Source organism: Schistocerca serialis, chromosome 1 (genome assembly GCF_023864345.2).
Source record: "Schistocerca serialis cubense isolate TAMUIC-IGC-003099 chromosome 1, iqSchSeri2.2, whole genome shotgun sequence".
Classification (NCBI taxonomy): Eukaryota; Metazoa; Arthropoda; class Insecta; order Orthoptera; family Acrididae; genus Schistocerca; species Schistocerca serialis.
Window position 1 is genome coordinate 1078422421 of NC_064638.1, and position 24124 is coordinate 1078446544.

General features: G+C 43.3%; 1 protein-coding gene across 1 annotated transcript in view; it reads right to left on the reverse strand.

Annotated features, from left to right (window-relative positions):
• LOC126416008 (somatostatin receptor type 2-like) overlaps positions 1 to 24124 on the reverse strand; it is a 694311-nt gene that overhangs the window by 279690 nt on the left and 390497 nt on the right. Inside the window, exon 3 of the mRNA XM_050083474.1 lies at positions 8957 to 9044. The gene's annotated coding sequence lies outside the window, so the exon portion shown is untranslated. The remainder of the gene's footprint in view (positions 1 to 8956; positions 9045 to 24124) is intronic.

The following is a 24124-nucleotide window of genomic DNA, read 5'->3' on the forward strand; positions in this document are numbered from 1 at the left end:
GGATTTTTTCCTGCTCCGGCTTATTATGAACAGATACAGTCGTGGGTGCGTAATACATCGAGTATCAAGCTGTAGATGGAGTGTTTTGCGCTTTGAAATCGATTCCAGTTAGTGAAAAAGAATAAATACAGCTATTTGTACATAAAAATAATAATAAAAGGGAACAATAAAAAAATCAGCATCTGACGTTCCAGCGCTACGGAAGCAAGACAAAGAGGGGCTCAAGAGACGCAGGACATGAAAACCGATTGAAGAATTAGGCCTGAACAGCGCAACTGTTAATGCGTATACGGATTTTGTACAAGGTGTGCTGGTGCAGCAGTTGATAAGATGGGAGAAGGTTCTCCAGAGCTGTTGCTATCTGTCAAGTCACATATGAAGTACACAAAGGTATACTCCGCGTCTGTACGCTACATTCCACTTGCAGTTTACTTTCCACTTACAGACTGTAGGATAAGCTTCTTATACATGGTTGCCGCAGTTGCAAGCATCATCAGTACTTGCAACTACACGCGTTTGTGAACAATCAATTTAGGGATCCATTGTATCAACTCATTTTGGTAAACATACTGCCATTAGTACAGTGGCTAAGGAGTAACTGAATTAGAGATAGCTGCCTACCCGAGTGTAGCTGCTCGTTGCGCTATGGTGACAGTTTCGCCTGTCGCGTCAGGTTGTGCACTGACCCGTGCTGGTGAGCAGAGAGCCACTCACGGAGATTAGTTGGACAACTCGTGCGCGTTCTGCTCCGTAGCTTCTCACACGCTAGTCACTACGATGGGGAGCATGTCGCTGTAGAGACCAGGCAAGCACGAGGTGGCTTCAATAACAAAGTTACATATTATTAAGACAGGCCGAGAAAGTCTTATTGAATGCAGTACTACACTTGAAATTCACAGATACATGAAAATACTTCTCATCAGTCACGAAGTCTCTATAAAGAACAATGGGAGCGCCCTATCTTTCATTCTACGAGGTGCATTCAAGTTCTAAGGCCTCCGATTTTTTTTTCTAATTAACTACTCACCCAAAATCGATAAAACTGGCGTTACTTCTCGACGTAATCGCCCTGCAGACGTACACATTTTTCACAACGCTGACGCCATGATTCCATGGCAGCGGCGAAGGCTTCTTTAGGAGTCTGTTTCGACCACTGGAAAATCGCTGAGGCAATAGCAGCACGGCTGGTGAATGTGCGGTCACGAAGAGTGTCTTTCATTGTTGGAAAAAGCCAAAAGTCACTAGGAGCCAGGCCAGGTGAGTAGGGAGCATGAGGAATCACTTCAAAGTTGTTATCACGAAGAAACTGTTGCGTAACGTTAACTCGATGTGCGGGTGCGTTGTCTTGGTGAAACAGCACACGCGCAGCCCTTCCCGGACGTTTTTGTTGCAGTGCAGGAAGGAATTTATTCTTCAAAACATTTTCGTAGGATGCACCTGTTACCGTAGTGCCTTTTGGAACGCAATGGGTAAGTATTACGCCCTCGCTGTCCCAGAACATGGACACCATCATTTTTTCAGCACTGGCGGTTACCCGAAATTTTTTTGGTGGCGGTGAATCTGTGTGCTTCCATTGAGCTGACTGGCGCTTTGTTTCTGGATTGAAAAATGGCATCCACGTCTCATCCATTGTCACAACCGACAAAAAGAAAGTCCCATTCGTGCCGTCGTTGCGCATCAACATTGCTTGGCAACATGCCACACGGGCAGCCGTGTGGCCGTCCGTCAGCATTCGTGGCACCCACCTGGATGACACTTTTCGCATTTTCAGGTCGTCATGCAGGATTGTGTGCACAGAACCCACAGAAATGCCAACTCTGGAGGCAATCTGTTCAATAGTCATTCGGCGATCCCCCAAAACAATTCTCTCCACTTTCTCGATCATGTCGTCAGACCGGCTTGTGCGAGCCCGAGGTTGTTTCGGTTTGTTGTCACACGATGTTCTGCCTTCATTAAACTGTCGCACCCACGAACGCACTTTCGACACATCCATGACTCCATCAACACATGTCTCCTTCAACTGCCGATGAATTTCAATTTGTTTCACACCACGCAAATTCAGAAAACGAATGATTGCACACTGTTCAAGTAAGGAAAACGTCGCCATTTTAAGTATTTAAAACAGTTCTCATTCTCGCCGCTGGCGGTAAAATTCCATCTGCCGTACGGTGCTGCCATCTCTGGAACGTATTGACAATGAACGCGGCCTCATTTTAAAACAATGAGCATGTTTCTATCTCTTTCCAGTCTGGAGAAAAAAATCGGAGGCCTTAGAACTTGAATGCACCTCGTATTCCTCGACAGCAGAAATACGCTCCTTGGTTACGGATCCATTAGAAAATCGCTGAACGTTCTCATTGTATGATAATCTGCAACTGCTGTGAATTAGTTCCTCAATTGGCTGTACTTTGTCTTCTGTGAGCCTCGCGGGGTAGCCGAGCGGTTTAGGGCACCTTGTCACGGTTCGCACTGCTCCTCCCCTCGGAGGTTCGAGTCCTCCCTCGGGCATGGGTGTGTGTGTTGTCCTTAGCGTAAGTTAGTTTAAATTAGATTATGCCTAGGGACCGATGACCACAGCAGTTTGGTCCCATAGGAACTTACCACAAATTTCCAAATTGTCTTCTGTAGATGATGTCGCTGGCATTCCTTCCCGATCGGCAAGGCCCACGTCTGTGCTGCCTAGATCAAATTGTTGACACTACTTCAGTACGGCCGGAAGCAAAATTCCATTTGCCCAACGTGCCGGTAGAATTTCTTGGTGAATCTGTGTGCATTTTACGCGTTTTCCACAGAAGAATTGTACCGTCTCGCGTACTGTAACTTTGGAGTACGTTTCTAGTTGACGTGCCTTTTCAGTCGCACAATGTGATGTACCTGTTATCCATACCGCAGCAGAAATGCGTTTGCGTAAATAACTGGGACGAAAGGAATGGAGAGGAAACGGGATGGCAAAGAGATTGTAAGGAAACAATGACCTCCAGACGCACAGGGAATTGCGGCAATGCAATGGCGATAATTGAAAATTTGTGCCGGACCGAGACTCTAAACCGGGTAGTCTTCTTTTCTAGCACGTTAGACATGACCGTCTTGTCATCCGGACACAATTTTCATCGCCGCCTGCTATGGCCCAGCGGTTCTAGGCGCTTCAGTCAGGAACCGCGCTGCTGCTACGGTCGCAGGTACGAATCCTGCCTCGGGCATGGATGAGTGTAATGTCCTTAGGTTAGTTAGGTTTAAGTAGTTCTAAGTCTAGGGTATTGATGACCTCGGATGTTAAGTCCCATAGTGCTTAGAGCAATTTGAACCATTCTGAACTATCTTAGTCACATCCAAATTCCCAACCTTCAGCTCGCTTCACCGCAACGACCCCTGCCCATAACACATCCAGACTTCTGGTTCCCATAGGAAGACGGACGTTGGTTGTGATTTTGCAATGAAACTTTTTCAGCAAACAGCCGTCGTGCCCATGGAATTATAGATATGAGTCGTGTCGGACATGTCCGACGGAACAAACACCACTAATATCTGGAACTGCATCTGTAGGCAACCCTGAACATGAATTCTCTTCTGACAATGTATCACACAGGTTGCGCAGTGCTCTTAGGTTGGGACGACCAGTGTACTTTACCTTTTGTAGTCTCCTAGTAATTTCATGTCTGTGGGGTATGGACCTATACATGCTAACACAATACGACAACGATATTCAGGAGCAATTTCACATTTATCGCACTAATATTCAGTTGCGTAGTGTGAACAGGTGTGTATCATATAGAGATAAATGTACTCGTGTAATATGGCTATAAGCGAAAGTGGAAAATATTGCAGCGGTGATAATTTCAGACCACCGAAATACGAGGGGTAGTTGTAGAGTTTTAATTACTACCTCGGAAACAACTGATATTTTGTGTGCATGCAGGGACACGAAACTTCCTAGCAAATTAATACTGTGTGCTGGGCCGAGGCTCGAACTCGGGACCTTTGCCATTCGCGGGCAAGTGCTTTACAAGCTGAGCTACCCATGCACGACTCACGACTCGTCCTCACAGCCTTACTTCTGCCGGTACCTCGTCCCCTACCTTCCAAACTTCACAGAAGCTCTCCTGCGGATGTTGCAGGACTAGCACTCCTGGAAGAAAGGATATTGCGGAGACATGGCTTAGCCACAGCCTGGGGGATGTTTCCAGAATGAGATTTTCACTCTGCAGCGGTGTGTAAGCTGATATAAAACTTCCTGGCAGATTAAAAGTGTGGGCTGGTCCGAGACTCGAACTCGAGACCTTTGCCTTTCACGGGCTGGTAGACTACTTCTCAGCTGTACTAATGAAATGTCGATAATTTTTATGGATATATTACTGTTAAACTATTTGAAGCCAGAAAGCCAGCACTACATATTCAATCCTCTTAACTGCTATATTCAAATTCTGTTCAGTTTTGAAAACTCGAAATTAATTGTTTTGGAGTAATAAAAAATCTAAAAGTCGCACTACATGCAATTTCTGATGAACAGAAATTTCTATAATTGAGTTCAGTGATACAACAAATTTAAAAAATATATTTTACATGGGTGAAGTCCATGTGTCAGACAAGAGGCAAGTACGTAACTGATTTAATTTCATTTATTGTAGTATCCTTTACGACTAAACGTCGCAATTTCAGTATTCATTGTATCGTAATTCTTCATGTGAGTATCCCTTTATTGATATTAAGAGACAAAGCGCTATCGATTAATTTTCGCAAGTTTTGGAGCGATTTTCTTTAAAATACTATTTTGATCAAGAGGATGGAAACTGCTGAATAACTGATTAATTAATCTTGACCTAATTACTGCGAAATACCAAAAATGAGATAAAAAATAGTACAGTTTTAAACATGGCTGTTGTTATGCATTCGTATATTGGTTTCACCATAGTATTAAACAGCCAACATAGTTCCGACACATACTAGAGGTGTTTTCATCAGAATAAATGTTGCTAAATCGTAATGTAGTTTTAAGACTTAGCAACATTTATTCTGACGAAGACACCCCTAGCAGTTGTCGAAACCTAGGTTAATGTACCTGCCGTTTATGTGCAACCGGTTGGCTGTTTAATATTATGTTGATAATCTTATGTTGTTTGTACAGTTTGAGGCTGCTTCCAGCGATTGACCATCAAAGATTTAAGAGAATGATATTGATTCTTTACGCTTATTTTCGTGAAGTACGCGATTTTTTTTATGTTTGGTTCAAATGGCTCTAAGTACTATGGGACTTAACATCTGAGGTTATCAGTCCCCTAGACTTAGAACTAATTAAATCTAATTAACTTAAGGACATCACACACATCCATGCCCGAGGAGGATTCGAACCTAAGACTGTAGCAGTCGCGTGGTTCCGGACTGAACTGCCTAGAGCCGCTCGGCCACCGCGGCCGGCTTATGTTTAGTGTCAGCTACAACCAGCCATTGATATTCTGCAATTAACTATAATTTTACAGACTTGCGATTTTATCGTATAAAACAGCATCATACGTGATCAGTTTTATGAAGTAATTCTACAAATTCTCCAGGCATTATTCATGATGAAACAGTTCGCGGGTTAACGGCCCGATGCCAGTCTCCAACAAGCAGAATATCTTGGCAGGCGACGTGCGCTGATAAACTGGTTGCCGAGTACACCAAAGACACACCCGATTGTAGCAGCCTAACAGGTCAGCAGTTGCGGAACATTGCCCGTTGCCTATTGGAATTACAAGCAATGGATTACGAGCTGTTAAGGTTCTGACACAGATAACTTCTTAGACTGTGAATCTGAAATATCTGTCGAGATTCGGGTATGGCAACTGCCTCCAGTGGACAGTGCTACGTTCTGCGACATGCTCGCGGAAACCGTTGGTATCATTCGTTATTGTCAGACTATTCTTGGGATTGAAGGGTGAAATTACACTGGTCTTGTCGGAACCTTAAGTATCACTCTATTCGCCTCTCAGTGGGAGCATGGACTTATGAGATTCCCGAGTGTTCAATCGCGTGTGAGGACTGTGTCACATCACGGAGAATATCTTTTGATGTTCCAGTAATAGAAGGATTGTGTTATCAAGCATTCAGTGAACTTACCGGTTAAACTAAGATTTTCATCAAGGTTATTGACCTTATTGAAATTTGTCTGCGTTGAGCTTCAACGTCGATCAAAGGAGACCATATACGTTCAGTTGAGGAAAATCATTTTATTATTTTGTTCATAGCTGTAGTTCAGCAACAAAGATAAAAATTCGCTCGTCCAGTGCACAAGAAAATATTTATTTGATTCGCTTTAACGGTTTCGAGAATTTAAACTGTCACCTTCAGAAGTGAAATAAGTCAGTTAATTGATAAACCAAAGTCAAAATAAGGATCGGACGGTAGTGTTCTCTGCTTAAGAATCAATAAAACAGAGTGACACAGCTAAATATATATGATATATGCATTAAGCAGTAAACAATTAACTCTCAAATATCACATTGTAGATAGAATGTGCGACTACAATCAACATACTAGGAATTTTTAGCATATTGCAGGCCCGTCAGCAACTGTGATGGACTAATATACTGAAAAATCTGCCTCAGTTACGAAAATTTTCTGGTCTTAACTTAGGTTTCGGCTAGAATAATCTAGCCTTCTTCAGAAGCATAAAATTACTATGCCATGCCAGAGTAAGGCACAGTCAACATCAAAAATTAAAACATACAGTACTGTGGTACCAAGTCGAATTAAAACTACTTAACAGAAGTTGGCACTCTAACCAACGTGGTCGCCGCTACCAACTAACCGCGTGGTGAAGTGATGCCGGGGCTGGACATCAGTTAAGTAGTTTTAATTCGACATGGTAGCACGGTACTATACGTTTTAATTTTTAATCTTGACTGTGCCTTACTCTGGCATGTTATAGTAATTTTATGCTTCTGAAGAAGGTTAGATTATTCTAGCCGAAACCTGCATTAAGATCAGAAAATTTTTGCAACGGAGGCGGATCTTGCAATATATTAATCAACATACTGTTTGATACTCATCTCATACATTATACATTTTTAGGAATGTCACTATGTTTTATTGATTCTGTATCAAAGGACACAATCATCCGACCCTTATTTTGATGTTGTCTTCCAAAGATTTCGCTTCTGAATACAATAGTTTAAACCGACGAAATCGGTAGGGTGAACCAAATAAAGGTTTTCTTGTGCAACTGAAGACTTGTTGAAATTGATTTTGTTAATAAATGGAGACAGAACTTGTTTCTTGTGTTTTATTATGGAAATGTTCCGATCCTGGAACACTTCAGAGATCTAATTTAATTTTTTTTTATATTGTGCTGAAGGAATTTTCTCTCATCTTATTTAATGCTCGGCCTTCAAGAGCTGTAATTGAGCTGCAGGTTAGGTTCAGTTGTAGTACTTATTGCCATTTGTCTAGAAGAATATGTTGTTGTTGTTGTGGTCTTCAGTCCAGAGACTGGTTTGATGCAGCTCTCTATGCTACTCTATCCTGTGCAAGGTTCTTCATCTCCCAGTACCTACTACAACCTACAAACTTCTGAATCTGTTTAGTGTATTCATCTCTTGGTCTCCCTCTACGATTTTTACCCTCCACGCTGTCATCCAATACTAAATTGGTGATCCCTTGATGCCTCAGGATATACCCTGCCAACCGATCCCTTCTTGTAGTCAAGTTGTGCCACAAACTCCTCTTCTCTCTAATTCTATTCAATACCTCCTCGTTAGTTATGTGATCTACCCATCTAATCTTCAGCATTCTTCTGTAGCACCACATTTCAAAAGCTTCTATTCTCTTCTTGTCTACACTATTTATCGTCCACGTTTCACTTCCATACAAATAATTTTAGAAACGACTTCCTGACACTTAAATCTGTACTCGATGTTAACAAATTTCTCTTCTTCAGAAACGCTTTTCTTGCCATTGCCAGTCTACATTTTATATCCTCTCTACTTCGACCGTCATCAGTTATTTTGCTCCCCAAATAGCAAAACTCCTTTACTACTTTGCGTGTCTCATTTCCTAGTCTAATTCCCTCAGCATCACCCGAGTTAACTCGAGTACATTCCATTACCCTCGTTTTACTTTTGTTGATGTTCATCTTATATTCTCCTTTCAAGACACTGTCCATTCCGTTCAGCTGCTCTTCCAGGTCCTTTGCTGTCTCTGACAGAATTACAATGTCATCGGCGAACCTCAAAGTTTTTATTTCTTCTCCATGGATTTTAATACCTACTTCGAACTTTTCTTTTGTTTCCTGTACTGCTTGCTCAATATACAGATTGAATAACATCGGGAATAGGCTACAAACCTGTCTCACTACCTACCCAACCAGTGCTTCCCTTTGCTGTCCCACCACTCTTAGAACTGCCATTTGGTTTCTGTACAAATTGTAAATAGCCTTTCGCTCCCTGTCTTTACCCCTGCCACCTCCAGAATTTGAAAGAGAGTATTCCAGTCAACATTGTCAAAAGCTTTCTCTAACTGTACAAATGTAGAAGAATATATTGTTTGTAAATTTGAACCCACGTCTGCACTGCCCCCACCCTGGACCCTCTACCACCCAAATCATACGCTGCAGTGTATCACCCGTGTGTTTCCTCCAAAATAGTTGATCTTTAGTTGCTCATTAGTGTTAACTTCCTTCCACAACCGACCTCCTACAACCGTGAGGTAACGCCTCGAAAACTGTCTTTGGTATTGGAGGAACGCGCTGGGCCCTGCAACCTTGTGGTCTCCAACAACAGGGAGGACGCCTGGGGCCTCAGAGACAGCGTCTAGCGGCCAGCGGGCAGTGGGAAGCAGCTGGCGGACCGAGATTAATCCGGCCCTCTGAGGCGACGGCTGTGGCCCCGAGTAATGAGCTCGCGAGACGCCGCGCCACGGACACCGCTCCGTCTCCAGTAGGGGAGGGGGCATAGTTTCTGCCAAGCGACGCCCGCCTCCTTACCTGTCACAGCAGTCCGCCGCGCCGCCGCAGGAATACCGGGAAGGCTGTGCAGCCGCTGGGGACGCGCCGCCTCTCAGTTACGCAGCTCCTGTAACACGACCAGGCATTTAAGAGGGAATCATGAGGGCGGAAAGTAACATCAGGTAAGCACCTGGAGAAAGCCACCAGGACTGCTGAAAACAATCCAGTATATCCTCAATTTAAATTACACTACTGGCCATCGCTACACCACGAAGATGACGTGCTACAAAAGCGAAATTTAACCGACAGGAAGAAGATGCTGTGATATGCAAATGATTAGCTTTTCAGAACATTCACAGGAGGTTGGCGCCGGTGGCTACACCTACAACTTGCTGACATGAGCAAAGTTTCCAACCGATTTCTCATACACAAACAGCAGCTGACCGGTGTTCCTGGTGAAACGTTGTTGTGATGCCTCGTGTAAGGAGGAGAAATGCGTACCATCAAGTTTCCGACTTTGATAAAGGTCGGATTGTAGCTTATCGCGACATTGCTGCTCGCGTTCGTCGACATCCAATGACTGTTAGCAGAATGTGCTGGATCCCAACGGCCTCGTATCACTAGCAGTCGAGATGACAGGCATCTTATCCGCATGGCTGTAACGGATCGTGCAACCACGTCTCGATCCCTGAGTCAACAGATGGGGACGTTTGCAAGACAACCATCTGCACGAACAGTTCGACGACGTTTGCAGCAGCTCGGACACCATGGCTGCAGCTACCCTCGACGCTGTATCACAGACAGGAGCGCCTGCGATGGTGTATTCACTGACGAACCTGGGTGCACGAATGGCAAAACGTCATCTTTTCGGATGAATCCAGGTTCTGTTTACAGCTTCATGAAGGACGCATCCGTGTTTGGCGACATAGCGGTGAACGCACATTGGAAGCATGTATTCGTCATCGCCATACTGGCGTATCACCCGGCATGATGGTATGGGGTGCCATTGGTGACACGCCTCGGTCACCTCTCGTTCGCATTGACGGCACTTTGAACAGTGGACGTTATATTTCAGATGTGTTACGACCCGTGGCTCTACACTTCATTCGATCCCTGCGAAACCCTACATTTCAGCACGATAATGAACGACCGCATGTTGCAGGTCCTGTACGGGCCTTTCTGGCTACAGAAAATGTTCGACTGCTGCCCTGGCCAGCACATTCTCCAGATCTCTCACCAATTGAAAACGTCTGGTCAATGGTGGCCGAGCAACTGGCTCGTCACAATACGCCAGTCACTACTCTTGATGAGCTGTGGTATCGTGTTGAAGCTGCATGGGCAGCTGTACCTGTACACGCCATCCAAGCTCTGTTTGACTCAATGGCCAGGTGTATCAAGGCTGTTATTACGGCCAGAGGTGGTTGTTTTGGATACTGATTTCTCAGGATCTATGCACCCAAATTGCGTGAAAATGTAATTACATGTCAGTTCTAGTTTAATATATTTGTCCAATGAATACCCGTTTATCATCTGCATTACTTCTTGGTGTAGCAATTTTAATGGCCAGTAGTGTAGTATGGAATTAACCACCATACGTCACGAAAGGTGGGCCTGCCACTATAAAATGAGGCGACGTATACAGAGTGTTTTAAATGAATATCGGGGTTTTAACGTTTTATTATTTTTATTATATTAAACTTACAGTTATAAATGATATGCTAAATGAAAGAGCAACTCAGACAGTTTTACCAAGAACCTTATAAACGTTCAATGTGAGCACCATTTGTCACGCAGCACACATCAAGTCTACAGCCCAAGCGCTGGATAGACCGCAAAGGGCCCAATGACAGGGCTTGCTTTGCGTGGCCTCTACGCTCACCACACCTAACGCCATGCGATTTTTTCCTTTGGGGATTCATCAAGGATCGTGTATGCGTGCCTCCGCTACCAGCAGACCTCCCTGAATTAAGAAACCGGATTGAAGCAGCTGTTACTACAATCACTGAAGACACACTTATCAACTTTTGGGAAGAACTCGGCTATAGACTTGATGTGTGCCGTGTGACAAATGGTGATCACATTGAACATTTATAAGGTTTGTAATGCCACTTCCTCGGACGAGAAATAAAAATCAAAAATTAGCTCCCAATACCCCAAAGATTTCCCCCCAAGTCCCAAATTCCCAGAAAAGTGAATACGCGAACGAAGTTCCATTTATCACTATTATTAGGACAATAACAAGTAATTAAATCAGGAATCAATGCATTGTCACTACGTTACGAGAGTTAGCCGAAGCAGGTCATATATTTGAATGCTCGTACTGTAAGTAGGCTGTTTAGGTTTTTATATTGGTAACACCATGTAGCGCTCTATATGAAAATCGCTGATTGTGCTGTGTGCAGTCTGAGGCTGGTCGGCATTGTTGCAATATTTGCTACTGTATTGTTGGGCAGTTGAATGTAAACAGCGCGTAGCGTTGCGCAGTTGGAGGTGAGACGCCAGCAGTGGTGGATGTGGGGAGAGAGATGGCAGAGTTTTGAGAGCGGATGCTCTGGACGTGTGTCCATCAGAGACACAGTAAATTTGTAAGACTGGATGTCATGAACTGATATATATATTATGACTTTTGAACACTATTAAGGTAAATACATTGATTGTTCTCTATCAAAATTTTTCAATTGCTAACTATGCCTATCAGTAGTTAGTGCGTTCAGTAGTTTTAATCTTTTATTTGGCTGGCAATATTGGCGCTCACTGTATTGCAGTAGTTCGAGTAACGAAGATTTTTGTGAGGCAAGTGATTTGTGAAAGGTATAGGTTAATGTTAGTCAGGGCCATTCTTTTGTAGGGATTATTGAAAGTCAGATTGCGTTGTGCTAAAAATATTGTGTGTCATTTTAAGCACAGTCATGTATAATTTTTCTAAGGGGACGTTTCAGTACATGTAGGCGCGCTTAGATTGTTTTTGAGATTGAATAATTGCGATCTATTATGATGCAGTAATGCGATCTTGTGACTTCAAATATCACGGTATTAGAATTCGAACGCAGGACTTTTACCTACTAGAATAAAGTGAACTTTTAACTAGATAATTGAACTAAACCTTACTTAGACAGTGATTTAGGCAACGAACACTGATAGACAATTTTCATTCATAATAGCCAGCGGTTTATGGAACTTCGGTGATAGGTCCGAAGCATATAATTTAAATCCCCCCAACACCTGGGAAAGTTTTCTTCTCAAGGCTCAGTTAGGAAGTGACTGATATTGTGCAATAAAACATCTTCTCGTGCCAAGTCGTGCATTTGTGATTTAAAATTCTACCAAATTATTGACATGAAACTCCCGAGTAATAATTACGCGCATAGAGTAAGTATCTCTGGAGTGAGCATTGCGTTCTGCGCATGTTGTCAACATTAAACCAGGATTGTCTTCGGGACTTCGCTGTGCTTGTATGCTTTCTGCAGCGTTTGAAGTTTATAATATCAAGAGTTTTTGTTGTATTTCACCATTTGTTGATAGTGTAATACCGATGGTGAATTACTGTTGTTGCTACGGATGCAAAGAAAAATATATGAAAGGAGGGATAGTAACTTTTCATGGGTACATGTCATGTAGTTCTAATTGTAGTTATCATATTAGTAAGAGACACTGTATACGTTAAAAATTTCGAGACGCATTATAATTAAGGCTTGAGTCTGTAGACCTATTTTTCAACAATTTTATGACTATATAATAGATATTACGGCTCGTACAAAAGCTTACAATCGCTTCCCCTCGTAAATTTGCTAGTGAAACAGGAAAGGGAATGGTTAGTTGTTTCAGCAAATACCATCCTCCATGCATTTATCAGTGACTTGTCGATTATGTATATAGATTACTCAGTCTACTATTTATTTAATAAACTGGGAGCAAGTACGTAAAATGCGTTAAATAAATACTTAAAAGTGTCACAAGTAAGAAAAATTGTGCTTTAGGTCGCAAAAACGAGAAAATAAATAAGCAGAAATAGCTGAAAAAAGGACGAATTAGCAGGGATATAATCGCTAATGTGTGGCAAATTCGGTGTTTTTCGGACACTTGCAAAAGTTCTAGCGTACTGTCAAGTCGTTTTGCAAGACTGTCACTGCAAAAATGTACGTCAGGCTTTGTAATATTACAAAGTGCCGTTTCATACCGAAAACTGCCAAAAATCGAGTCCATCTGAACTGTCACACCTATCGCAAAGAAGCAGAATGCAATATCATTTACCCTTAAAAGTTACGTAGCTGGTTTATTCCCGGTATCAAATAGATACTGTTAAAATGTCTGCGCAACATATATAAATAATCCACGACACCTACGAAAAGAATCCGTCTGTACTAGGGATGTAGTGCAATTCTAAATATACAGGGCGCTATACGGACAAACACACGACGTCCCGAGAACACGTGACCAGGCCGGCAATGTATGTTACCAACAAAAAACCAGTTCTTCGCATGTGAGTGCTCACTCCAGAGATATTTACTCTATGATTACGGGCAGCGATAATATTTGACTGTAGCGCTCAGCGCTTGTGTAGAATCTTTGACTCAAATAACAAGCCCACTATTACGATTTCTTAGATACTTCAAAATTACGACCGACTTGTAGGGAATTTGTTGTCGATGTGACTGTATTGGTTTTATCATTAATATTTCATCATTAATCAGTTAAACATCGATTACAAACGATTAATTACGATTCTTGGTGAAGTAAATATCTCACGCATGTCGACATTTCGGTTCGGCACTGTTATTTTGTGTAACGCCTTCTTCGTAACTTGATAACGATCTCAACACTCTACCGACTATCGCCGAGTTTTAGCCGAGGCCAAGTACAAATCAAACCAAACCATCAAGAAGAAGAGGCGTTATAGGTTGTTGAGTTGCTCTTTCATTTGACATATCATTTATAACTGTAATTTTAATATAATAAATATTATAAAGCGTTAAAACCCCAATATTCATTTTTAAACACCCTGTATTGTGTCGTCAATAGAGAAGTAGTAACTGCAGATTGAATCGGTCAGCAGAGCTCAAAGTGGCCACTGGACGTTACCTGAGTACCAAATACACCAGAGACATTCCAACCATTATAATGATGCCTAAGTCGACTGTTGATGATGTGATTGTGAAGTGGAAGCGAGAAGGGACATCGCGTATCACCAAGACGAGGCAGAGGCCTTACAGCATTGCGGATGATCGTTGTAAAAAATCGCACAGAATCAGCGGAAGGAATCACTCGTTAGTTCCAAATTGCTACCGACAATCCAGCTAGCACAATGACTGTGCGTAGGGATTTCAAAAGAGTGGGGTATAATGGTGAAGCAGCCTCTCATAAGCAATCATAAGTAATCAGTGTTAAGGGACTCTTGAAGTGCTATAAAGAGCGTCCCAGTAGAATGTAGATGACTAGAAAAGAGAAATTTGGAGTGATGCATCACATTCCCTCCGGCAATCCGGCGGTAGGGTTTGGGTTTGGAGAATGCCTTGAGAACGTTACCTGCCATCTTGAGATGTGCCAACAGTGAAGTACAGAGGTGGTGGTATCACGTTTGGGAAGGATACTGAAACATTTTACTACGTCGTGTGCTGCTTATTGTAAAGTAAGAGTTCGGATACAATGATTGCTCGTATCAGCATGATGCGACATTAACATTCCTGAAATAGACCGGACTGCACAGCGTTGCGACCTGAACTCAGTGGGACTCCTTAGGGATGAGTTACATCGTCGACTTTTCTCCAGACCCCAACGTCTAACATAACTCCCTTATCTGATTTAGGCTACTGAGGTTGCTATTCCTCCACAGACATTCAGATACCTAAGCGAAACTGCCACCAGCAAGTTCAAGTCACATCCCTTATTAATCTTCACTATTAGGTATTCTGACACTTTTGACCTCTTGGTGTACGCACCTACAGAAACGGAAAGTGTCACATCATGAACATCTTGTCCGAACGCTACCAAAATGATACTCCAATATTTCCATGCCTGTGGAATACGCTGACTAAAATTTCATCCATAAGCCAGATAACTTTCAGTGTAGAAAAAAGCAAGTGATGCTTTTGGAAAACCATAAACTATAAATAAATACGAACAAGACTAAAATAATGGTGATAGATCTAGCAGACAATTACGGGAACATGATAAGATGGGGAATAAACACCTACACAGGTAAATGAATTTTAGTAGTTGGGAAGTACAGATGACAAGACGAGTATGATGGATTAAAAGAACTATAGTGACTAAGCAAGTCTTCACAAATAAGAGTAATTTGTAAACAAAAAAACTCCTTAATGTAGGAACAAGAAATAAATTCGTTTAGACATTTATTTGGAGCATTTTGAGTAATGCTTGCGAAGGGTACAGAGAGCATATAATGGAACTGATCAGTGACACATAAAATTGTCTTTGCTTATATGGATAGACTTCGAACCTAGTCTTGTTAGCAAAATACAACACTGACCTGTTTAGTTTTTTGACGCGTTTCAAGCAGCTCTTGTTGCGAAGGGTTTGTTGATTGCCAGTCTAATGTTAAGGCCGGCATTTTTATAGAAAACATTTTTGTAGTTCAAGATATGATGTGTTCTTCAAAACAATGTATTAAATGATGGAAATAATCAAGAGAGAAAGCTTCGCAACAAATCGTTTCAACGTTGATACATAAGCGAATTTCTGATCCTAGATCATTCCTCTCAGATAGAACACATACTTCTAGTTATACTGTGTCATTAAAAAAAAGTCTAGGGAACTACAAAGAACAGACAAAGACAATTAAGGAGTAATTGTACTAGTTTTGTGAGTTGTTATGCCACACAACGATAATCCACCACTCTACGTTTTCAAGATATTGAGAATTATTTAGGCAGACCATGCCAACGTTCACGATTGAGGCCTGCTGAACAACTTTAATTATTACTTTTATTCCACTGCAAAAGCCTAGGTTACGTGGGGAAGTAAGAAAAGAAAAAAGTAAAAGCAATAGATATGTGGATGTGGAGAAGAGTCGCAAAACGTCCCAGAGAGAAAGAAAATCTAATGAACAAGTACAAAAAGAAATTAAAGAGAAAGCACACAGATTCACAAGCTACAGGTAAATAAAACTAAATTAACTGAGCACCTAATTCGATATAACGAACTGGCGACCAGGGCGGACGTAGCAAGCACATCGACGCTACGGCAGATTCCGACGCCCACGTCTTCGCGACCGCCGGCACGGGGGCGCGGACGGCGAAGAGAGCGGCACGCGGGGGGAGGGGATTTAAATCGGCCGCCCGCCCTCAGGCGCTCAGTTCGTCAGCGTACCTGACGGTGGCGACATGTCTGGTCGCCGAAATATTGTGCCCTTTGGACACTACGAACCGGCAGTATACCCGTGGACTGTTCGAGCCAAAATTATAAATTTAACAGATTCGTGTAAAATTTCGGGTGTATGGTTTGTGAGAACGCTGATAGCGAAGTGCAAGTCGAAAACGCGGTATCGAAATGTTTTATTCGATATTTTACATTTTTCAGTCGAAAGCATGGTCACATATGTCGCTTGTGTCATTATCGCTTTCAGGCGTGTCGCTGTCGGGTTTTCCACTGCGAAATGGTTCGAAAACCAGATCTTTTAACTGAGCTGCCATCTGTATATCTTCTTTAATTGTCATTTTCTGGACTCTCGAGATGGATGGATTCGAAGACTCCCAAAAGCCGATGGAACACGACATGCATCGTTTTCTCATAGGAATATCTAATCGTAAAATCATCTCAGTAACACCAGGTGTCCTTATTTCGGGCTTCCCACGCATCTTCAGATAGCCGACAAATCGGCAGCGGTGCAGCTTTGGTGCATACCGGTGTATCAAAACTATCTGGACTGATGTCGCCATCGGGCATTAGTGCAGAATATTGTGAGCCCGGTAAAGGTTACTATCGGCTTTCGACGAATGTACTTCTTTTTCAGAGTTCTTGACAGAACTGTTTTCGTTCTAGAGTTCTCTGTACAACATTTGCATAGATCTGCAGAATTTCACGAATAAAACAGTATTAGTTTGGGAAATTTTAACCTTGTAAAAAAGTTATTTGCCGATTTGAGAAAAAATTATGATCAGTAGTAGTAGTAGTAGCTTTATTCATCCGTACATCTCTTTTGACAAGGCTATAGGGCACGTCAAAGTATTTACAAATATAGATCAATTTAAAATAAGCTAATTCGTATACACATATATTTACAGACTTCTAATTAGAGACAATCATTAGATTTACTCCTGGTATACAATACTTTTTTTACAAAAAAACTTATCAAATAATGTAATGTCACATTGTTCACTCATATCTCACTATCAGTGACTATACACACATTGTTTCATAACACTTCACTCACTACACACAAACACACACACACGTACACACACACACACACACACACACACACACACACACACACACACACACACACAAAATTCCAATTTCCTGCCCAAGTATTCTATAGTAAACTCTGATGACATTTTTTGTGCAGATAATAGTTCATGAGATAATTGCAACAAATGAGGGACCAGTTTTTACCTTGTCGCACTGCCAGACGGTAGAAAAATGATAGTACGCTAAAAACGTGCTAATATGTGCTTGCAAATACATTTTAACTCATTAACCGTACTATTAAGATAGCAGGGGAGCCATTTACAAAAGCCGGACCAGAGCCATTTACAAAAGTTGAGGCACGCGGAAGAAATTTTGTTGTCAACGATTTCGGACAATATCGAAAGTAGTTTAGTTTTAAGTCGATATACGTCATTACGCTGGTTAAAAAGTCATAATTATACCCTCAGGAGTGATACTCGTCTTATTTTATCCTGACAACTATGCACAATCACTGTCGTATATTACAGAGGCCACGCAAACAATACCTGAAGACTGTGTCGTTTTCCGTTTCACTGTTTGCTGCCAACTGTTGCGGCACCCATTATATCGACGTGAGACTGGAATGACAGCGTAGCAATCAGCAAATATGCACCGGCGCAGTTTACACGAGATTTCGTCGGGCTAAATTCGGAACGCAAATATTTTCCTTCTATTCTGTCCAGGTTTTCAAGCATGTTGGCCCCCTGCGTGGCACATACCAAAGAACAGCATCGTTGGCGCCCGGAAACTATCCGTGACGTTCGACACGGCACAAAAAAAAGGTAATACTGTGTACAGCTGAGTCATTAAAATTGTTTATCATTCAGTCAGGCACTAAATTTCATGCCATGTATATAAAATATCCAATTTTCTGCTTCAAATCACGTGCTCAGGTACCACTGATTGAGCCGTCAAAGACAGTGATGTACTAGACGCCGAACAGAAGAGACCTCATCAAGTTTTGAAACTGAAAATACAAAGTCTAACGCACCATCCTCTCTATCGGCTCTGGTAGTGTATGTTCAACAGGGGCAGACATCTGTCAGTAATGACTCCATCTGATAACCACTGTGCTCAGAACCAACACACGATCGACCCTAAGCAGTAGCTGAAATGTCTTACGTGAGGTCTAGGAGAAAAATGTTCCGCGCTTGGAGATACTCTCTGTATGAATTCTCCATAACACATATTCAAAAGTCTGATTTTCCACCTAAGGTGCTTTGGTTCATCAATTGAATTATTTGCTAGCAACTTTCGTTACTGTTACGTAAATCCTCATTTCCTAGTCCAAAAAGCAACAGATAATCGCAAAGAATCAGAATTCTTACGTAATTAGTCTGTATGTCCTGTTGAGCCATAAAATTGCCAGGTCTGGTGGACAGTCTCCATTGAGTACTAACGTAATCTAACGACTAAAACACGTCCCAGCTATCCTTCCAGACATGCAACGGATTTGGACAGCAGGAGAGAGAGCCTGCCTGGGGACGGCATTGTAGTTGTCTCTCCGGGGCTCCAGACGGTTTAGCGTACCCTCGGACACGAACATTACAAAATCAGCAGTGAACCGCCCTGAAGACAATCGCATCAAATCAGTCGAAACGACTGCAATTTAATTACTTTAGTAGTTCATAATGACTCCACCCAATACACAAATTATTTTGGTCAATATGGCTGGGTATTGTTTAGGAGGCAAGAGAAAACAGGTGAAAGTGGCTACCACACACAAGAATAGTAGAGGAAGCGGTATTGGAAGCAAACTCAGATGGCTGTTGAACAAATTTTCCAAAGAACCAAGAACAAGATGGTTTGATGGCATGTGGAACAATATTAGGGAAGCTGAGACAGGCCCCGCAAAGTCGGGAGAAGTAACACAAGATTTATCTTATTTATAGTGTCAGAAGCCTCGTTATACAGTACCCCGATTTGTACCCAGTACATGCTTATTTTTTTAGAAAAAGGAACATTTAGAGGTATCACCGACTAAATTTGCAAATCAGATGACATCCAGAATTGAGCCACACCTAGGGTACTATCGTTTACAATCGTAAGGTCCTGTGTAGAACATATAGATGGACGAAGATCATAATAAAATAAGAGAAATCAGCGCTCGAACGGAAAGATTTAGGTGTTCCTTCTTCCCACGTGCCATTCGAGAGTGGAATGGCAGAGAAGTAGTATGAAAATGGTTCGATGAACCCTCTGCCAGGCGCTTAAGTGTGAATTACAGACTAGCCATGTAGATGTAGATGTAGAAGAGGCGACTGAATTAATATTCCATAGTTTGTTCGTCTCCACACTCACATTTGCAATAATCCAATCTGAAATCCTGTAATTTAAGGGAGAACCTTGTCCTACCGACACTAGCGGTTACGAGACAAACAAGTCTTTCCTCGTTGTAGCCGGCAGGAAGATATTCAATGGGTCCCATCCAGTCTTGTTGTACGGATATCCATTGACAAAGTCTTGCTTTGTATGGAGGGAGTTTCAAAGATTCTGCTGTTGAAGCGAAATCTTTACTTGAAGTGAGGCTATGCTGAGGTAGTTCTTAGCCAGGCAGTGAGTGATCTCCAGTGTCTTCAGCTTTCAGTTGTTCATGATTGGCGGCAACTTCTCAATGACTATTTAAAGGTGTGCTACCGGCACGACAGTAAATCTTCTCAATAGTAGTTTGTTTTGAGCACCCTGTAATCTTTCTGCAAGCTTAGTTCAGAGCAGGGTCCACAATTTTGGCATGAGGTGATGTTTACCAAACTGATGCTGGTTTTCTGTTTGACATGGGAGCAGTGTTGTATGAAAGTCAGGGAGCGGTTCAGTGTTGCTCCTAGGTACTTCCGAGTGAAGCAGAAACGTGTCTGCCAGTGGTCTGCCTGACTTGTTTCAGTTGATACCAACTTCAGCCACTGATAACTATGATCAGACATGGAATTCAAGAAGTGTCAGGAAGTATGAAGTAAGGTTAGTAGCTAATACGTCCTGCAAACCATCTTCACAGTGCAATATACATCTGCCGATAAAAGTAAAGTATGAGCAATTCTTTGATCGTTACAGTGGTAAATGAGCTTTCAGTTGATAACTGCATCTACATTACCAGCACGGGTGTGGCGTAGGGGACGCTCCGGAGGCATAGAAAACGCTATTCTGAGGAATCTGTAACACGGTTGCAGGCTGCGTGGGCCGCTTCTTTTGTGTCTCTTCACAAAACGTAGCTTGTTTAGCTGACATTTAGGAAGTCTGTGAGGAAGGAAACTTCAAAGGAAGGACACTAGTTACGCTCCAGATGGCTTGCTGTATGGCGTCAGGGCATCGCGCACCAACCTGAGACACGCCTTCGTGTTGTGTGTGCCGTAAAAACTTGTCAGGTACAAAATTGAGATTTGTTTTGTTTGCGCGTAGGTTCTGCGTGACATAACGGCGCCGAAGAGGGCAGTTACTCGCCAGTTTCTCCCTTCCTATAGAGACACTGGCTCAGTCACGCTTTGAGTAGTTCGAGTGAGAGACGCAACGCTCGTCTTGCAGAAGCTAATTTCTCATGCCGAGGAGGAGACGTCCCAGTCGGTTCCGTGAAGGTGGCCGCCATGTCTCGGGACAGGACAGTCTTGTTTGCCGAAGCAACTGGACGACGTCAGAGCCTGCTAAATACAAGCACGTCGCCACCGACTGGCTCCTTGCCAGCCGCTAAACGCCTCTCTCTCTCTGTCTGTCATTCTCTCTCCCTCCCTCCCTCGATGGTGGGTGTTCATCAGAGGTGAGGGTATCATATGGAGTGAGCCAGGGAAGTGTGGTAGGTCCGCTGTTGTTTTCTATCTACATAAATGATCTCTTGGATAGGGTGGACAGCAATGTGCGGCTGTTTGCTGATGATGCTGTGGTGTACGGGAAGGTGTCGTCGTTGAGTGACTGTAGGGGGATACAAGATGACTTGGACAGGATTTGTGATTGGTGTAAAGAATGGCGGCTGACTCTAAATATATATATTTGTAACTTAATGCAGATGAATAGGAAAAACAATCCCGTAATGTTTGAATACTCCATTAGTAGTGTAGCGCTTGACACAGTCACGTCGATTAAATATTTGGGCGTTCCATTGCAGAGCGATATGAAGTGGGACAAGCATGTAATGGCAGTTGTGGGGAAGGTGGATAGTCGTCTTCGGTTCATTAGTAGAATTTTGGGAAGATGTGGTTCATCTGTCATGGAGTCCGCTTATAAAACACTAATACGACCTATTCTTGAGTACTGCTAGAGCGTTTGGGATCAATATCAGGTTGGATTGAGGGAGGACACAGAAGCAATTCAGAGGCGGGCTGCTAGATGTATCACTGGTAGGTTTGATCATCACGCGAGTGTTACGGAAATGCTTCAGGAACTCGGGTGGGAGTCTCTGGAGGAAACGAGGCGTTCTTTTCGTGAATCGCTACTGAGGAAATTTAGAGAACGAGCATTTGAGGCTGACTGCAGTACAATTTTACTGCCGCCAACTTATATTTCGCAGAAAGACCACAAAGATAAGATAAGAGAGATTAGGGCTCGTACAGAGGCATATAGGCATCATTTTTCCCTTGTTCTGTTTGGGAGTGGAACTTGGAGAGAAGATGGTAGTTATTGTACCAGGTACCCTCCGCCACGCACCGTATGGTGGATTGCGGAGTATGTATGTAGATGTAGATGTAGATCCAGTATTTTTTCGTACGTGGTATGTGGAAACGTCCACTGGGATATTTTCAAAATTTTGAATGGAGCGATTTCGAATAGTCGATCTCATCTCATATCACTGGGTGACAACTAGCCTCCTGTTTTGATTGACTGAGGGCTTTTAGGTGGATCTGCTTGTTGGCGGAACGCTCAGGAGGGTAGAGAAGAAAGTTTTCCAGACACTTTATCTGCCCCATCGGATCTGGGCGGATGGAGAATTTCTGGACAGGGAGGCGCTGGGACTGACAGCTGTCAGACTTTTAGGATTGCGGACGCACCCTCAAGACTTTGATGTCGGCCTTCGGTTTGGTAAGTGCTGCTTCGCTGGATAGGAGATAGCTCGAAAGTAATGCTTCCGAATTTTTTATTCCGTTCTAAATATCATTTGAGGTATTACATGTCACGCATAGTACTCGGTCGACTTTACGGATCCGCTGACGAAAGTTGCAACCTTGTCCAGTTAGAGGGCTTCGAATGAAACGCTGAACTTGGCGGCATGAAGCGTAACTACACTGGCAATCCAAAAATTACGACCGCCTGCTTAATAACTTGTTGGTCCATCTTTCTGAACGCAATACGTCACCAAATCTGCGTATCGTGGAGCCAACAGTTCGTTTGTGGAGGTATGTTGAACCAGCTGTCCACGCACAAGTCATGTAATTTCCTTAACAGCTGGGAGCTGATTTGTGTACGCGATGATGGGGCCTAATAGCGACCTAAATGGGTTCCACTGGATTCACATCAAGTGAATTTCGTGACCAAGACATCAACGTGAGCACACTATCGCGCTCCTCAAACCACTGTAGCACGATTCTTGCTCTGAGACACGGAGAATTATCATGCTGGAAGATGACACCGCCGGCGAGGAAGACATCAAGCACGAAAGGGTGCAGGTGGTCCACATCTGTCAGAGTATCTTCGATTACTACCGCAGGTCCCATGCGAGCGCGGGCAAATGTCTCCCACAGTATAATACTCCTCCCACCAGCCTGTGTCCTTGGCGCCGTGCACATTTCGAATCGCCGTTCGCATGGATGACGGCCTTTGCGGAGACGACCAACGACCTGGTGTAGCAAAAACGTGCTTCATCCGACGAGGCGACACGTTTCCACCGATCCACGGTCCGAGCTCGACGACTCTGTGGTCACTGCAAACGTAACTGAAGATGTCGTTGGGCCAACATGTGAACACGCAGGTTGCCGTCTGCTGCGCAGGAGCATGTTCTACAACGTACGATGAACGCTGTGCTCTGAAACACTAGCACTGTGCTCTACTAGCAGAGATGCCGCATGTCGCCACCTGTCCAGTTTTATAGAGCAGGCAAGTCTACAAATCCCAAGTTCCGTGAAGAGTTGTGGACGTGCAACCACTTATCGCACAGTGGTAGTTTCACTCTCGTTTACCACTCATTACTGTAGCACATGAACATTCGACCACATACGCAGTTTTCCAGATATTCATTTACAGGCTCTGGGTAATAATAATACCACCATTGTCAAAGTCGCTTGTATCAGTAGATTTCCTCATTTGCGGCCCTTGTTGTCGCTAGAATGGTTCTCCATCCGTTTTTGATCCCCTTATATATTTTCCTTGCGGTGTCACTGTAGCGGCACCTCCGTTTAGGATAGGGAACGTTAGTTTCGTGCAATATTCTGAGCACAAGTTACAGCCAGGTGCAGGCCGGATTGCAGTGAATTACTCATCTCAACAGTTGCGAAGTAGAATAGAGGGCACAGGGCCGTCAAATTGCAGAAAGAGAATACCTAGCGGTTTTGCATATCGCAAATCACAGGCAGAAGGGGCTCACTGGCCAGCCTAACGTGTTATGAGTACGTGACGCGAAGCGGCGCGTATGGCAAAACAGAGGTGCACAGCCACGTATAAATAGGTGTGGGTTTCTAACGAGATTCATTCAAGTGTGGCAGCTCTCCTGGACTGCAGGGCGTGTCACACCACCAGCTACATGCAGCAGCAGATGGGGCGCCAGCATTCCAGTCCACGGCGGGTCGCTGGTTTGACCCTTTGAGGCCGACGCGGGGTCCGTCGTCAGCCAGCTGTGGGCCACTCCACAGCTCGCTACCGCAGACAGGCGTCCTGGCTTCCAACACA